The sequence below is a fragment of the Podarcis cretensis genome (assembly GCF_951804945.1).
Source record: "Podarcis cretensis genome assembly, chromosome: 1".
Taxonomy (NCBI): Eukaryota; Metazoa; Chordata; class Lepidosauria; order Squamata; family Lacertidae; genus Podarcis; species Podarcis cretensis.
In genome coordinates, this window is record NC_137170.1 from 3,222,261 (window position 1) to 3,236,917 (window position 14,657).

Consider the following 14,657-nt stretch of genomic DNA (forward strand, 5'->3'; position numbering starts at 1 on the left):
AGGACCATCAGGGTTGGCATATCAACTGGGCAGGGCTCCTGTGGATGTGCTGGGATGGTGAAGGGATTATGGCTGGCCTGTATCAAACCTTCCCCATTTTGTAGTCTTTCCTTCATAGAGTAAAATAAAAGTGGAACAGTGCAAATCCGATGTAGGGTTGATTTTTCTATGAATTTATAACAGAAGCGTGGCGTATGTAGTGTGTGAGTGTGAGTATGTGTGAAGTTTGTACAAACTGAATGATGGGGGGGTTTCCTGCTACAATATACAATACTGGCATTCTTTCATATGTTCATTTGCTCACAAGAATGAGTGCAATTGGGCACCACAATATATGTATTTCTGCAAGGAATCTTAATGGGCCATATATTCCTTAAAACATTATAAGAAACTCTTACATATACTGCAAAAACCCTCTCAGCCAGAATATATAAGTGTCATCTTTTAAGCAATAACAACACCGATCAGTGGTAATTGTACTTTGCAACCCAATCCAAAACAGAGACAGGTTGTGTTAGAATTCCTGCTCCATGATTGCAGTCATGGCGTTTTTGTCTATCACATGATGGTGTATGTTTTGACTCCACAGAGTGGGAAGTGACGGAGACAGGATGTTTGTGTTCCTGTGTTCCGTGAAGTGGGACTATTGTCCTTTGTTCTTTTTTCTCTTTGCTGTCTGATGCTAGAGAGAGAGGGAGCCATGTTGCAGTGCTCCGTGTGTGTTTATATGGAAATAAAGTTGTTGTTGTTGTTATTGTTTAGTCATTTAGTCATGTCCGACTCTTCATAACTCCATGGACCAGAGCACGCCAGGCCCTCCTGGCTTCCACTGCCTCCCGCAGTTTGGTCAAAGTCATGCTGGTAGCTTTGAGAACACTGTCCCACCAACTTGTCCTCTGTCGTCCCCTTCTCCTTGTGCCCTCCATCTTTCCCAACATCAGGGTCTTTTCCAGGGAGTCTTCTCTTCTCATGAGGTGGCCAAAGTATTGGAGCCTCAGCTTCAGGATCTGTCCTTCCAGTGAGCACTCAGGGCTGATTTCCTTCAGAATGGAGAGGTTTGATCTTATTGCAGTCCATGGGACTCTCAAGAGTCTCCTCCAGCACCAGAATTCAAAAGTATCAATTCTTCAGCGATCAGTCTTCTTAATGGTCCAGCTCTCACTTCCATACATCACTACTGGGAAAACCATAGCTTGAACTATACGGACCTTTGTCGGCAAGGTGATGTCTCTGCTTTTAAAGATGCTGTCTAGGTTTGTCAGTGCTTTTCTCCCAAGAAGCAGGCATCTTTTAATTTCGTGACTGCTAGCCAACATGCTGAGTTGCTGAGGTCTGTCACACAAGGTGCGCAAACTCTGTGGATCCCTAAGTGTGCTGGTGTCTGTTGGCATCGGTCGCTGTGATGTTTGGGATGAAGAAAGTTCATGAAGCTCCTGAACGATCAACCAGGAGGGAGAGAACATGCCAGTCGGGCATGTGTCTCTGCCAGGGTCCTACTCGAGTGTAGGCTGAACTCCTGACAGGTTGTCCTGATCATAGAATCATAGAGTTGGAAGGGACCCCAAGGGTCATCTAGTCCACCCCCCTGCAATGCAGAAATCTCAACTAAAGCAGTGTTTCCCAACCTTGTGCCTCCAGCTGTTTTTGGACTACAATTCCCATCATCCCTTGCCACTGGTCTTGCTAGTCAGGGATGATGGGAGTTGTAGTTCAAAAACAGCTGGAGGCACAAGGTTGGGAAACACTGAACTAAAGCATGCAGCTGTCTTTTAGTTCTTGTCAAACTGGATGCGCATCCAGAGTATTCTTTCAAGCTCTCCTTCCACCACCACCAAAAATCCTGAACATAAATAAAAGTGCTGGGATCAACTATGGTCAGGAATCTCAATCAAGGCATGAGTTCCACACAGAGAGAGGACTCTTCAGAAGTTCAAGGGTGAGAACGTGGGCCAGTGGTTATGATGTAGGACTTGGACCCCAGAGATATGAGTTCATCTCTGACTCACTCATAAAACTCTGAAAGGACGTCGGCTGGCAGGTCATTTCATCCGACCACAATAAGAAAATGGTATTTTGAAAATGCACTGGGAAGGGCTAAAAATGATCTGCTCTCCTGCAGAGACACTGAAAGCCAAATCTAAGCCCACTTTCAAACACTCTCACAGTGGCCAAGAAGATGACTGTGGGAGTTAAAATTCGTGAGGATAATTAACTAAGGGTAAAATTAAGAAGATATGAATTTGCTGTTTAAATTTTTAAATGGGATACAAAAAAGGGAGATGTGAGGAAGTCATGAAAATAAGTTAATGAATGGCATGATATTTGAAAAAGGGATTTTTAATTTGTCTTTTTAAGTTTTGGTTTTGTTTCTTTTTATGTGTGTACGTGTTTTTTTCTGTTTTTGTGAATCTTTTTTTCTGTAAAACTCAATAAATATTATTATAAAAAAAAAACAAGAAGATGACTGTGGGAAGCCATCAAAGTGGACCCAAGCGCAAGAGCCCTCTCTCCTCCTCTGGTCTCCAGCAACAGCTATTTGAAAGTGTTTCTATCGAGGCTGAGCATAGCCATTGTGGCTAGTAGCCACTGGCAGCCTTTTCCTCCATGAATTTGCCTAATCCTCTTTTAAGGCCATCTAGCTTGGTGGCCAAGGGACACAGGTGGCGCTCTGGGCTAAACCACAGAGCCTAAGACTTGCCGATCAGAAGGTCAGCGGTTCGAATCCCCATGACAGGGTGAGCTCCCGTTGCTCGGTCCCTGCTCCTACCAACCTAGCAGTTTGAAAGCATGTCAAAGTGCAAGTAGATAAATAGATACCACTCTGGCGGGAAGGTAAACGGCGTTTCCGTGCGCTGCTCTGGTTCGCCAGAAGCGGCTTAGTCCTACTGGCCACATGACCCAGAAGCTGTACGCTGGCTCCCTTGGCCAGTAAAGCAAGATGAGCGCCGCAACCCCAGAGTCGGTCACACTGGACCTAACGGTCAGGGGTCCCTTTTAAGATCCTCTTTTAAGCCCACCTAGCAGTTCAAAAGCACATCAAAGTGCAAGTAGATAAATAGGTACCACTGCAGTGGGAAGGTAAATGGCATTACCATGCACTCTGACACAGTGTCCTGTTGCACCAGAAGTGGTTTAGTCATGCTGGCCACATGACCCAGAAAAGCTGTCAATAGGCAAGCGCCGGCTCCCTTGGCCTGAAAAGCGAGATAAGCGCCACACCCCTTTGACTGGACGTAACTTTCCAGGGGTCCTTTACCTTTTTACTTTTACCCTTGAAACGAACCAAAGAAAGTTTCCAGTCCAGCATACCCCCATTACAAGCTGCAGCTCAGGGTTCTTTCCCCCCGACTCGGCTCCCTCACCCCTTTTGAGGTGTCTTGAATATACGCCCCTAGTTAGTATGCAGAGACACACAGCCGCTTCCCTCTGAGCTCTCTGTCCGTAGTAAATTTTCTTGAATGTCTTTGAATTGTGTCTGAGATTCTATAATAGGTGCAACCAGCTCCGATGTGAGATTAAATACTCTATTAAGCATTCTGAAGTGTCACTTGGTGGGGAGAGTGTCAATAATAATAATAATAATTTATTATTTATACCCCGCCCATCTGGCTGAGCTTCCCCAGCCACTCTGGGCGGCTCCCAATCAGTGTTAAAAACAGTACAGCATTACATATTAAAAACTTCCCTGAACAGGGCTGCCTTAAGATGTCTTCTGAATGTCAGGTAATTCTTTATCTCTTTGACATCTGATGGGAGGGCGTTCCACAGGGCGGGTGCCACTACCGAGAAGGCCCTCTGTCTGGTTCCCTGTAGCCTCACTCCTCGCAATGAGGGAACTGCCAGAAGGCCCTCGGCGCTGGATCTCAGTGTCCGGGCTGAACGATGGGGGTGGAGATGCTCCTTCAGGTATACAGGACCGAGGCCGTTTAGGGCTTTAAAGGTCAGCACCAACACTTTGAATCGTGCTCGGAAACGTACTGGGAGCCAGTGCAGATCTCTCAGAACCGGTGTTATGTGGTCCCAGCGGCCACTCCCAGTCACCAGTCTAGCTGCCGCATTCTGGATTAATTGCAGTTTCCGGGTCACCTTCAAAGGTAGCCCCACGTAGAGCGCGTTGCAGTAGTCCAAGCGTGAGATAACCAGAGCATGCACCACTCTGGCGAGACAGTCCGCGGGGAGGTAGGGTCTTAGCCTGCGTACCAGGTGGAGCTGGTAGACAGCTGTCCTGGACACAGAGTTAACCTGCGCCTCCATGGACAGCTGTGAGTCCAAAATGACTCCTAGGCTGCGCACCTGGTCCTTCAGGGGCACAGTTACCCCATTCAGGACCAGGGAATCCTCCACACCTGCCCGCCTCCTGTCCCCCAAAAACAGTACTACTGTCTTGTCAGGATTCAACCTCAATCTGTTAGCCGCCATCCAACCTCCAACCGCCTCCAGGCACTCACACAGGACCTTCACCGCCTTCACTGGTTCTGATTTAAAGGAGAGGTAGAGCTGGGTGTCATCTGCATACTGATGAACACCCAGTCCAAACCCTCTGATGATCTCTCCCAGCGGCTTCATATAGATGTTAAAAAGCATGGGGGAGAGGACAGAACCCTGAGGTACCCCACAAGTGAGGGCCCAAGGGTCTGAACACTCATCCCCCACCACCACTTTCTGAACACGGCCCAGGAGAAAGGAGCGAAACCACTGTATAACAGTGCCCCCAGCTCCCAGCCCCTCTAGACGGTCCAGAAGGATGTTATGGTCGATGGTGTCAAAGGCCGCTGAGAGATCCAGCAGAACTAGGAAACAGCTCTCACCTTTGTCCCTAGCCCGCCGGAGATCATCAACCAGCGCGACCAAGGCAGTTTCAGTCCCATGGTGAGGCCTGAATCCCGATTGGAAGGGATCTAAATGGTCCGTTTCCTCCAGGCGTGCCTGGAGTTGTTCAGCAACCACCCACTCAATCACCTTGCCCAATAATGGCAGATTTGAGACTGGGCGATAGTTGGCCAAATTGGCCGGGTCTAAAGATGTTTTTTTAAGAAGCGGTTTAATGACCGCCTCTTTCAGCGGGTCTGGGAAGGCTCCCTCACAGAGGGAAGCATTCACCACCCCGCAAAGCCCATCGCCCAGCCCTTCCCGGCTCGCTTTTATCAGCCAGGATGGGCAAGGATCAAGGAGACAGGTGGTCGGTTTCACTCGTCCAAGCAGCCTGTCCACATCCTCGAAGGTAACAGATTGGAATTGATCCCATATAACAGGACCAGACAGAACTCTAGCACTCTCCCGCCCTGGCCCTGCTCCCACTGTGGAGTCTACCTCCTTCTGAATCTGAGCGATTTTATCTGCAAAAAACTTTGCAAAAGCATTGCAGGAGATCTTGGGGTCCCTACCAGGCCCCGGTGGTACAGGTGGTTCCGATAAACTGCGAACCACCTGAAAAAGTCTCCTGCTGCTGTTTTCTGCAGATGCAATGGAGGCGGCAAAGAAGGCCCTCTTCGCCGTCGCCATTGCCACTTGGTAGGCTCGACGTTGAGCTCTAACCCGTGTCCGGTCTGATTCAGAATGAGTTTTCCGCCACCGGCGCTCTAGCCGTCTCAACGATTGTTTCATCACCCTCAGCTCCGGGGAAAACCACGGGGCTGTCCGGGCTCCATGCAATCGGAGAGGGCGCTTCGGAGCCAGACAGTCAATAGCCCTGGTTAACTCCGCATTCCAGCGTGCCACCAGGGAATCAGCTGAAAGGCCATCAACTTGGGATAAAGCATCCCCTACCACTCTCTGGAAGCCAATTGGATCCATTAAGTGGCGGGGGCGGACCATCCGAATCGGTCCCACCTCCCTGCGGAGGGGAAGGGTTGCGGAGAAGTCCAGTTGCACCAGGAAGTGATCTGACCATGGCACTTCTTTTGTTTCGCTTTTAGTTAATGTCAGATCACCAACATCCGTAGAGGTAAACACCAAGTCTAAGGCATGTCTGTGGCTATGAGTTGGGCCAGACTTATTCAGGGACAGCCCCATGGAGGCCATGCTTTCCATGAAGTCCCGAGCGGCCCCTTGTAAGGTCGTGTCGGCATGGATGTTAAAATCCTCCAGGACAACCAAGCTAGGTGTCTCCAGGAGCATATCCGCCACGACCTGAAGCAGCTCGGGCAGGGAATCCTTGGTGCAGCGGGGAAGTCGGTACACCAGTAGGAATCCTGTACTGCCCCTATTGCCCAACTTCCAGAACATGCACTCAGAAAACTGGGTCTTCCCAATAGGACGCCTGGTGCAGACTAATGACTTCCTAAAAATCACTGCAACCCCCCCTCCCCGCCCACATGACCTGGGTTGCTGTGCGTAAGAGAAACCTGGTGGGCAGGCAGCGGCAAGGACAGGCCCATCTGCTTCCTCCAACCAGGTCTCTGTCACACATGCCAGGTCAAATCCTCCATCCACAATCAGGTCGTGGATGGCAGTGGTTTTATTCATCATTGACCTGGCATTGCACAGCAACACTTTCAGGTCATGTGCTACCGTCAGTTCGGGAGTCCAGCCAAGTCAGGAGCCATGGTTTGCTTGCTACAGAGGAGAGTGAGTGTTGGAGCTATGGGGCAAGCTGGTCCTCCTTACTTTCTCTTGCTCCCTCTTAATAGTTTTGTGGAGAATAATCTGCTGCTCTTTGGGGCAGGAAAATGAATGCATTTTTAATCCCCTTGAAAAGTGAAGTTTTAGTTTGCTTCTTAATGCATTGTATTGTATTTGCCTCTGCATTGTTTGTTGGTGAGCCAGGTTCAGGGGCTTTTCTTTGCAGGAAGGACCATTTATCAGGTGGTTCAAGAGGAAGGGATGGGTCTGAACGCAGGTCTTCTGTAGTTTTCCAGGCATGTGTAGGAGAACAGCTTGGAAGATCTTTGCAATAATAAGACTCGTCGTCAAATGAGCCGCAGCAAATAGCAATGCTCCTGCTGATGGTCTTCGTGATCCTTCTGGGACGGAAGAATTCAGGTGTTCCTTGAGGGACCCTGAAACTGAGTTGCTCAGGGCTTTGTAAATTAATACAAGGACCTTGAACCTGAATCAGTAGCAGATGAGCAGCCAGTGCAGATATTTTAACAATGGTGCAACTTGTTTCCATCAGCAGTCTAGCCACCAAACTTTACGCCAACATGCAGAGCAACTATTCCTCCCAGGGATGGGCAAATCCATCAATTTCTTTATCAGTTTATGAAGAATTATTATTATTATTATTATTATTATTATTATTTGCCTCTGATAATGTCATTGCTGATCATGGGGCAAGCCACTTAAGGCATCAGCCTTTGGCTCCCATTTCCAGGCTTTTTGAAATCACAGGATCATAGAATTGTAGAGTTCGAAGGGACGCCGACAACCTCCACATACAGGTAAAGGTAAAGGTAAGGTAAAAGGTAAAAGGTAAAGGATGCCTGGACGGTTAAGTCCAGTCAAAGGCAACTATGAGGTTGCGGCGCTCATCTTGCTTTCAGGCCGAGGGAGCCGGCATTTGTCCACAGACAGCTTTTCTGGGTCTTGTGGCCAGCAGGACTAAATTGCTTCTAGCACAACGGGACACTGTGAAGGAAACCAGACAGTCACTGTGAGATCAGGATGCTGAAGAAGAAGAAGATGAAGAAGAAGAAGAAGAAGAAGAAGAAGAAGAAGAAGAAGAAGAAGAAGAAGAAGAAGAACAACAACAACAACAACAACAAGAAGAAGAAGAAGAAGAAGAATTTGTTATTTATACCCCGCCCATCTGGCTGGGCCTCCCCAGCCACTCTGGGCGGCTTCCAAAAAAATATTAAAATACAATAGTCCATCAAACATTAAAAGCTTCCCTAAATAGGGCTGCCTTCAGATGTCTTCTAAAAGATGGGCCATTGGTCTAATCCAGCAGACTCTTCTTATGTTATTCTGACTTCACCTCCCATCAACATGGCCGTTCTTTCTGCTCATAGTCCAAGCCATCTGGGGGGCCACCAGGTCAAGGTAGAAGATGCCCTGCTCCCAGGGACAGGGGTGTGGGGGGTTTGGTATTCTGGTGTGATGGCCTGGGACTCCAGCTCAGACTCGGAACCAGAGTAGTCTCAGTCCGCAAACCAAGTCTGGGGCCTGATCCTGAAGAGCCCCAGTCTGCACAGGTTCCCCTGCAACAAGCACCAGATGGGCCAAGTCAGGGGCCTGAGCCTGCCCTGGCTCCAGATGCGGGGATGATCTCCTTGCCTTCAGCTGGGCCATCACTTGCAGCTGCTCCACTACCGGTTGGGTCAGGAGAGGCTGAGGCGGCCTCTGGGTCTAGTAACCCACCGATGTCTCCTGAGCTGCAGAGACTGAGGTCTGAGAGAAGGAGAGACCTGAGTACTCGCAGAAGGAGTGCTCGCCTTTGGGCAAAACAAGGAGGTGAATCACCAGGGGATCAGGACCAGCCATTACCCCGACAGAGATAAAAGGCTGTTGGACCCCACACCAGGTTGTGGGAGCAACATTGCTGTTTGCTAGAACCTGCCTGTGACCCTGTGCCTGACCTAGCCTGGTTTCCTGCCTTGACCCTGTCAGACTGACTCTTCGTGCAACCCTTGGATTTGGGACCGGACCTGGACCACGTCGCTCAGGTTTACCCCCGGCCCAGCACACCTGACTCCCTTCATGCGAAGGAAAATCCAGCTTGCAGCCATTTCCCCAAGCCACATCCTTTATTTGCTTTTGGCATGCCTGGCTCAGCGATGGCACCAAGCAATGCATCATCAGGGCAATGACCTTTTGATGAGCGTTTACACAAATACATCATCAAAGCCCCACTGATCAGCAGGCTGCTCTCCCAGTGATGCCTTTGTGGCATACATCATCCGAGTGTCATGGAAGGATGATGGATTTGCAGCCTCCATCATCAGAGCGCCATTGCTCACCTGGGGACGGGCAGCGCGGCAGGAACAAAGCCTGGGCTTTTAAAAATGCTCTTTTGAAAATCTATTAATGTTTTATTTTATTTTTAGGAAGAGAACGGTGAGATGGGCAAGAGGGGATGGGGGGGCAGGGAGAGAAAGGAACAGGCATAAGAACATAAGAAGGGTTTGATGGATGAGGCCAGTGGTCTATCGGCTCCAGGATCCTCTTCCCATAAGAACATAAGAAGAATGGGCTGGATGAGGCCACTGGTCCATCTCCTTCCAACATCCTGGCCCCACAGTGGCCAACCAGGTTTGTTGTTGTTTAATCGTTTAGTCGTGTCCGACTCTTCGTAACCCCCTGGACAAATTTGCAGATGACACCAAACTGGGAGGGGTGGCTAACACACCAGAGGACAGGATTACACTTCAAAACGACTTTGACAGATTAGAGAACTGGGCCAAAACAAACAAGATGAATTTTAACAGGGAGAAATGTAAAGTATTGCACGTACATGTGAAAAGGATCTAGGAGTCTTGGTTGACCACAAACTTGACATGAGCCAACAGTGTGACGCGGCAGCTAAAAAAGCCAATGCAATTCTGGGCTGCATCAATAGGAGTATAGCATCTAGATCAAGGGAAGTAATAGTGCCACTGTATTCTGCTCTGGTCAGACCTCACCTGGAGTACTGTGTCCAGTTCAAGAAGGACACTGACAAACTGGAACGTGTCCAGAGGAGGGCAACCAAAATGGTCAAAGGCCTGGAAACGATGCCTTATGAGGAACGGCTAAGGGAGCTGGGCATGTTTAGCCTGGAGAAGAGGAGGTTAAGGGGTGATATGATAGCCATGTTCCAATATATAAAAGGATGTCACATAGAGGAGGGAGAAAGGTTGTTTTCTGCTGCTCCAGAGAAGCGGACACGGAGCAATGGCTCCAAACTACAAGAAAGAAGATTCCACCTAAACATTAGGAAGAACTTCCTGACAGTAAGAGCTGTTTGACAGTGGAATTTGCTGCCAAGGAGTGTGGTGGAGTCTCCTTCTTTGGAGGTCTTTAAGCAGAGGCTTGACAACCATATGTCAGGAGTGCTCTGATGGTGTTTCCTGCTTGGCAGGGGGTTGGACTCGATGGCCCTTGTGGTCTCTTCCAACTCTATGATTCTATGAGAGCACGCCAGGCCCTCCTGTCTTCCACTGCCTCCCGCAGTTTGGTCAAACTCATGCTGGTAGCTTCAAGAACACTATCCCACCATCTCATCCTCTGTCGTCCCCTTCTCCTTGTGCCTCCATCTTTCCCAACATCAGGGTCTTTTCCAGGGGGTCTTCTCTTCTCATGAGGTGGCCAAAGTCTGGGAGCCTCAGCTTCAGGATTTGTTCTTCCAGTGAGCACTCAGGGCTGATTTCCTTCAGAATGGAGAGGTTTGATCTTCTTGCAGTCCATGGGACTCTCAAGAGTCTCCTCCAGCACCAGAATTCAAAAGCATCCATTCTTTGGCGATCAGCCTTCTTGATGGTCTAGCTCTCACTTCCATACATCACTACTGGGAAAACCATGGCTTTAACTATACGGATCTTTGTTGACAAGGTGATGTCTCTGCTTTTTAAGACGCTGTCTAGGTTTGTCATCGCCTTTCTCCCAAGAAGCAGGCGTCCTTTAATTTCATGACTGTTGTCACCATCAGCAGTGATCATGGAGCCCAAGAAAGTAAAATCTCTCACTGCCTCCATTTCTTCCCCTTCTATTTGCCAGGAGGTGATGGAACCAGTGGCCATGATCTTCGTTTTTTTGATGTTGAGCTTCACACCATATTTTGCACTCTCCTCTTTCACCCTCATTAAAAGGTTCTTTAATTCCGCCTCACTTTCTGCCATCAAGGTTGTGTCATCTGCATATCTGAGGTTGTTGGTATTTCTTCCGGCAATCTTAATTCCGGCTTGGGATTCATCCAGCCCAGCCTTTCGCATGATGAATTCTGCATATAAGTTAAATAAGCAGGGAGACAATATACAGCCATGTCGTACTCCTTTCCCAATTTTGAACCAATCAGTTGTTACCTGTGAGAAACCAGCAAGGACAAGAGCACTGTCTCCTCCTGTGGTCTCCAGCACCACAGAAGATTATGAGAAGAGCCCAACTGGATCAGGGCCAGGTCTGTTTAAGGCTCCTGCATTCTGGAGGTACCATTTAGCTGTTATGATCAAAAGGGCCTCTCGTGCCAACACCAATCATGTCTCCAAAGCTGACAGGAAGGATCTTAGCACCTGGGCAGGTTCATATAGGGAGATACAAACATTCAGGTTTCCAGGGCCCAAGCCATAAAGGGCTTTATAAGTCTTTGTTTTGCTTTTTTCACTGTGGTGAATAATTTTTATTAAAAGATTTTCTAATACAGTGGTGTCAGCATCGCCCTTGAGCCAGTGCACCAACTGGACTCATGCACTACAACCCCAACTGGGCTAGGCGAGCTGGGTTAGCACTGCCAGCGACCACCTTTCTCACAGGGACAGGTCACCGTGCTGTGGACTCACAGCTTAGAGCTGAGAGCACCGGATTCACTTGCACAATAATACAGTCGTTGCAAACTCTGCTGTGCAACGACTGTATTATTGTGCAAGTGAATCCGGTGCTCTCAGCTCTAAGCTGTGAGTCCACAGCACGGTGACCTGTCCCTGTGAGAAAGGTGGTCGCTGGCAGTGCTACCCAGCTCGCCTAGCCCAGTGGGGTTGTAGTGCATGAGTCCAGTTGGTGCACTGGCTCAAGGGCGATGCTGACATCGGTTATGGGCCCAGTCGTCTGACCAGTCGTTGTTCCAGTCATCCCAGTCGTCCCAGTCGCCAGAGGTTTCTGTTGCTGATTGCTGGACGGTGGAACGGAGGCTGCATGCTGGACTGATTTGTGGTGCCTAGAAGCAGAGCTGTTTTGGAGCAGAGTGTTCCAGCTGCCGCTGTTGTTGTTGCTGCTGCTTGATTTATGGAGGTATGTTGCTGACTGCCAAAGAAAGAAGATAGCATCCCTGTTTGCCTGTTAATTGCGCTCTGAGTGGGAGAGAGAGTGGCTGAAGAAGTCCAAGGCTTTATCTGTGTTGCACGAGGGAAGTGTCTTGCTCTAAGTAATAGCAGACATGGCCTGTGCACATTCTAGCCAGATGGCTCTGTCCTTTCCCCTCCTGACGCCTGAAAACTTTGCAGTTTGGCAAGTAAAGATGAAAGCACTTTTACAGAGGGAAAAGCTATTTCACACGATAGAAGATGACCCTCCAGATAAGGATGATGATGATTGGGCTGAGTGGCATGCTGCAGATATGAAAGCCCGAGGGACAATTGTTTTGAGTGTTTCAGACCACTTGCTGGTGAACTTAGAGGGTCAAGAGACTGCACAAGCTGTTTGGCATAAGTTGAGAGATATGCATCTGAGACAAAATGCTGGTTCCAGTGTGATTTTCTTCAAGAAGCTGTGCAGGTTGCAGTTGGAGAAAGGTGGTGATTTGCCTAGCCATCTATCTCAGTTAAAGCGTCTCAGACAGGACCTTGTTCAGCGAGACCTGGCTATTTCAGAGGCTGTGTTTACAATGCTGATGATAAATAGCCTAGATGAGTCTTATGATGGAGTAGCTGCCCAGATTTCTACAATGCCTGGTGACCGGCTAACAGAAGATTATGTGTCTAGCGTGCTCTTGAATGAGTGGGATCGCAGACAGGCTGTTAGAGAAAGCCGGGACTGTGCTGTTAAAAATGTGCTTGAAAATGTGCCTGAGTCTTCAGCAGGGGAAAGTGAAAGTGAAACTGCTGCTGTTAAAGCACTAAAGTTGAGGCGGTGCTTTTCGTGTGGAGCACAAGGCCATTTGAGTTTTCAATGCTGCAAGAAATCTTCAAAGAAGAAGGGAAACTTCAGAGGCAGAGGGGGAGGAGGACGAAATCCCCAAGCACCTGCTACTTCAAAGGCCTTGATCTCTTGCTGTTCCAATCAACGTGGGCGGAGTTTCTTTGTGATCGACTCTGGCTGTACCAACCACGTAGCCAAAGATAAGGATCTCTTTGTTCAGCTTGAGAAGCAAGAGAAAGAAATTCATCAAGCAGATGGGACAGTTCTCACGAGTTTGGCTAAGGGAACTGTGTTCTTAAAGAGCCTGAATGCAACTATTAAGAATGTCCTGTATGCGCCTGATATTCAGGACAATTTGTTGAGTGTTTCCCAGCTAGATCATCAGGGTTTTAAGGTGGTGTTTGCTAAATCTCGCTGTGAAATTCGTCGAGATGGCAAGCTCATTCTATATGCAAAATGTGTAAATGGTCTGTACCAATTGCCTTTTGTTACAGGTACAGGTACTGCAGAAGCAACTGACAGTGTTGCAATTTATCTGTTGAAAAGAATGAGAAGTTACATGACCAATGTATTCATTATTACCATCGTGTTTATGGTCATTTGAATTTCCAGGCTGTGGCAAAAATGCCTGATATGGTTCAGGGTATGAAGCTGAAAGAATGTCCCTACCACATGAAATGTGTTTCTTGTGCTGAGAGTAAGGCAAAGCAAGTTCCCAAAGGTACAGAGTCTGGGAGAGAGGCCAAGAAACCATACGAAGTCATTCATGCAGACTTAGTGGGGCCTCTAGCGCTCTCTAGAGGCAATTCAAAGTTTTTCATGGTTCTGATAGACTCCTATTCGAAATATGTTTGGGTCTATATGCTGCAGAAAAAGTCTGAAGCTTTTACCAAGTTTCGTCAGTTTTGTAAATGGCTCAGGAATGTACATAATGAGAATGTACGTTGTATTTTCACTGACAGGGGTGGAGAGTTTTGTTCAGAAGAGTTTGAGGCTTTTCTTTCTGAACAGGGCATTGAGCATAGGACGGCCATGCCCAGATCGCCCTGGCAGAATGGTTTATGTGAGAGAATGAACCAGACCCTGCAGCAAGGAATTAGAACATTGTTACATGATTCGGGGCTGCCCAATCCTTTTTGGGCCGAAGCTCTTTCGTTTTTCTGTCACGTGTATAACAGGAGGTACCAGTCCGCAGTAAATTGCACCCCATATGAGATGCTTCACGGAAGGAAGCCATGTGTGAAGCACTTTAAAATTTTTGGGTTGGAGGTTTGGGTGCACACCTCGCAGGGTGACAAACTGAGTAAGCGTGGAGAACATGGTGTTTTCCTAGGATATGAGAAAGGGTCTTATCATGTCCTGATCACAGACACGAAAACCATAAGGCTGACCAGGAGTATTGACGACAACCCACAATGGGACAGAGTTGGCGTTTTTCAGTGCCATCCCATTTGTGATGATGGTGCAAAAGGGGCAAAGAAAGTTAAGAGGGAGGCAAGTTCTGATGTGATTGATAATTCTGATGCCAATGTAGTTCCAGATGATGGCACAGATTATCAGAGCCCAAAAGCCTCAGGTGAGTCTGACGCTGATTCAGACTTAGCAGCTTCATACACTTTAGCTCCCCATTCTCCCAAAGAGGAGGAAGCACCAGAACAAGAGGATCAAAGAGTTTTGCGCAGATCCGAGAGAACAACCAAGGGTGTACCGCCGAAAAGGTTTTCTGAAGAGTTCGCTAAGGCTGCGGTCACATGCAACTCTGGTGGGGTTTTTAAACCTAGCATGAAGTGTGCTGAGAGTAGTAGCACAAAACGCTTCATTTATTTCCTTACCTGACATTTGAAGGATCAGGATTGAAGGAGCAAGCATGTGTTTAAAGTGGTTTGTTCAAATCTGCCTAATTAGAAATGTCAATTTGTATCTGAGAGAAAGAAATGTGTGTGAAGATTTTT

General features: G+C 48.2%; 1 long non-coding RNA gene across 1 annotated transcript in view; it reads right to left on the reverse strand.

Moving 5' to 3' along the window:
* Nucleotides 1-14,657, reverse strand: part of LOC307208946 — a 220,806-nt gene that overhangs the window by 35,810 nt on the left and 170,339 nt on the right. The gene's annotated exons all lie outside the window — the stretch shown is intronic.